Source organism: Acomys minous (genome assembly GCF_964271855.1).
Source record: "Acomys minous genome assembly, chromosome: 7".
Lineage (NCBI taxonomy): Eukaryota > Metazoa > Chordata > Mammalia > Rodentia > Muridae > Acomys > Acomys minous.
In genome coordinates, this window is record NC_140488.1 from 78,818,069 (window position 1) to 78,821,907 (window position 3,839).

A 3,839-nucleotide genomic window follows, 5' to 3' on the forward strand; every position below is an offset into this window, starting at 1 on the left:
TGTTTTCTTTCTATGGTTTCTTGTCTATGATTATTTCTCTTCTCAGTCTGAAGTTTTACTTTTAGCATTTTCTGTAGAGTAGGGCATTTGGACAGGACTTCTTTAGCTTCTCTGTATCATGGCAAGTTTTTCTTTCTCTTTAAACTTTGGCCTATAATTTTGCAGGGCCCATATTTGTATGGGTTGGCATCCATGATCTTTCAGAACATAAAGTACATTGTTCCAGGTTCTTCTGATTTTTTGAAGTTCCTACTAAGAGATGTAATCTTTTTAATTTTTTTAAAATTTATTTTTAATTTATATACACATTTGAAAGCCTGATCATAGCATTCTCCTTTCTCTCTTTGCAATCCCACCCTCTCACCCTCTCCCCCTATCTCACCTCGCCTTGTCCTCAGAAAAGGGAAGACTAGCCCAAACCTGCACCCAAACATCAGGACTGATCTCCTCTCCATCCACTGAAGCCAGGCAAGGCAGGCCAGTTAGTGCAAAATGACAGAAAGCAGACAACAGATTCCATGTCATACACAGCACCTGATCCACTTACTAGAAGACCCACACAAAGATCAAACTGTCATCAGTAACATATGTGTAGGGGGCCTAAGTCCATTTCATGAATTCTCTTTGGTTGGTGCTTCCATATCTGTAAACCCCCATGAGTCTAGGTTAGTTGGCTCTGTTGAACTTCTCATGTAGTTCTTGTCCCCTCTGGTCCTTCTATCCTCCTCCCAACCCCTTCCACTTCTTGCACAGGACTCCACACGCTCTGCCTAATGCTTGGCTGCAAGTCTTGGCATCTGATTCTATTTACTTCTAGGTGAGGCCTCTCAGAGCATTGTTATGTTAGCTCCTATCTGTAAACATAGCAGAGTATCATTAATGGTGTCAGGGGTTGGCTTTCTCCCATGGGGTAGGTATCAGCATTGGACATTGCCTCAGTCTCTGCTCTATTTTTATCTCTGTAAGTCTTGCAAGCAGAGAAATTTTAGCACATGCTGGCAAGGGTGTTGGAAAAGGGGAATACTTCTCCATTGCTGGCAGGAGTGCACCCGCTTTGGAAATCAATCTGGTGCCTTCTCAGAAAATTGGAAACAGTACTACCTCAAGACCCAACTTTACCACTTCTGAGCATATCCCCAAAAGATGCTATTCCATATTGAAGGATATTTATTCAGTTATGTTCATGGAAACTTTATTCATAATAGCCAGAAACTAGAAACAACCTAAGATGTCCCTCAACTGAAGAATGGATAAAAAAAAAATGGTACATTTGCAGGATGGAATATTACTCAGCTATTAAAAACAAGAGAAACATGAAATTTGCAGGCAAATGGATAAAACTACAAAGGATTATCCTGGGTGAAGTAACCCAGACCCAGAAAGACACACATGCTATGTATTCAATTATAAGTGGATATTAGTCATATATTACAGGATAATCATACTACAGTTCACAGACCCAAAGAAGCTAAGTAAGAAAAAGGCTTATCTATGTGATGTTAGATGTTATTCTTGTATTTCTAAAGGTATGGGTTCTACTTAATTGATAAAACTTGTCTTGTATGATCTTGTTAATGATCTAGTCCATACAATTGGTCTGGGATTTTTGTCAATCATCTCTGCCTATATTCTGAAGATTTACTTTTTTTATGGTACCCCACAGCTCATGCATGTACTTTTGTGTGGTGGACATCTAAGTAATTCATTCTCACCATAACTTTTTATGTGAGTGTTGATGTGGAATGGGTGGATACTGTCCCCACCTTATATTGTCTGGGATTTTGCCACAAGATCTGGGCATGTGGAATTCTTTTGTTGTTTGTTTGTCTGATGTGGAAACAACAAATTGGGTTTGCACATAGGATGTACAGACTGGGATGGGGCTAGAAGTTGGGTATGGCATAGGACGTCATAAGGGAAAGCAGACATAGGGCTGTACTCCATTTATAATTAGCGACCTTTGCCATGTTTCCTGAAAAGGTCTGCATAGAACCCTCAGTTTAATAAGGAAAGTCTTATCTATTTTAGGATGGTTCCTACTTCATTCTGGGACTCTGATTTCACTGATTTGTACAGTTAACTTCTTAGGATCTTCTTTTATTATGCCTATCACTGGGGAGGCTTTCTTTTTTAACAATTTTATTAAATATTTTTACATATACATTTGTATTACACATATATACAGGAAAGTAACTGTTATGATTTAAAAATAAGATGATAAGATAATGAGATGCCAGGCAACAGATATTATATTATATTATATTATATTATATTAGGTTTATTAAATGAGTATGAGGAGAGAAGGAAAGGGGGCAAAGGTACCCCAGAGATTGAGAAAGAGGAGGGAAAGAGAAAAAGAAGAAGAGAGGAAAGAGAGAGAAGTGAGGTAGGACTGTCCTTTTATATAGCCCTGGGCAGGGCCATGCCCACATAGCAGGTAGGCAATGACATCACAGGTAGGCATAAGGAAGCAGAATTCTAACATTCCTACCTTTTCCTATAATTAAAAAAAATGAGGAACTTTGGATTGTTTTTATATAAGGAAAGTTAAACTATATAAATATAGGTGTACTGCAAGCAGCTTTTGGCTGCCTTTGTAAGGGGAAAAGAAAGAAGAAAAGAAATAGCAGCGAAGTGTTCAGATTATATAGTAAAGGGAAAGGAAAAGTTCTGCCCTGAAAGTTCAAGGCAGAGGACAGGCTATGTCTGCCATGTCCTGCAGCAGATAGGGACTGTGGAGTGCTGAGAGAACCTGGAACTCTGGAGGACACCATTTCAGCCTTTTGCAAATGGATAATGGGAGAAATAATCTTCTTAACTACTTCCTGCTCGCAGTAGGGCAGCAATAGGGGCTTTAAAAGGCTGAAATGTTGGCCAGGTTCCAGAAGAACAGGTTGTTGATTTGCTGTCCTGGTTCTGAGAACATCTGCAGCTGGGAAGGGCAATACAGGTCCAGCTAGGAGGGGCAATGCAGGTCCAGCTAGGAGGGGCAATGCAGGTCCAGCTGGGATGTCTGAGAGGTTGGACAGGAGCACTTGTGGGCAGCTGCTTGATGATGTCCCAGATGTAGGAAGTCTAGCAGGATACTGGAACATATATGGGTGTAGAAGACAAAGTTAGTAGGTTAAGGACAAAATTCCCTTTAGGTGTACATTTGAAATTCCTGGGAGAGCAAAGAGAAAAGGCAAAAGACAATGCTGGCAATGCGTGAAAATTTTGGGAGAGAAAAGGAAAAGTTTTGGACGTGGGAAACGTCATTCCATTTTACCCTAGGGAAGGCTTGAACATGGTAGAATGAAGAAAATGTTTGGATGTAAGGATCTTCCTTACATTTTAGCTGACTGCTGGCAATAATCAAAGGGCTTTAGTTTTGGATCTGTCCAATATGATTGCAGAGGTATGTAAAGCTTAGAAGCCCTTAATGTGGGAACATGGATTTGAGAGTCTCTAAAAGATATCCCAAAAGCATGTTAGAAGGAACAGACATCTGGACGTTTACAGTTGGGAGGAGAAGTCAGTAAACCATTAGGGCATCCCCAGAATGGATAATAACACAAAGAACAGGTGCACAGACTGTTCCAGCAACTTATCAGTACTGGGTAGTGACCAAAGAGCACAGCTCTGCAGCTGAGCGGGCCAGAGAACACAATCACCTACCTAGTGCACTAGGAATTTTTCTGGAGGCCAAGTGGCGGCAGGGGTGACTGTGTCAGTTCTCATCCAGTGTGAACTGTCCTAGCTATAGGTCAGTGAGGACCAGCCAGTCCTGGAGACTGGAGTTGGGTACCTTTGCTCCCAGTGAACCATAGAGGTGTCTTCAATTTCTTGGACAAAGGGAA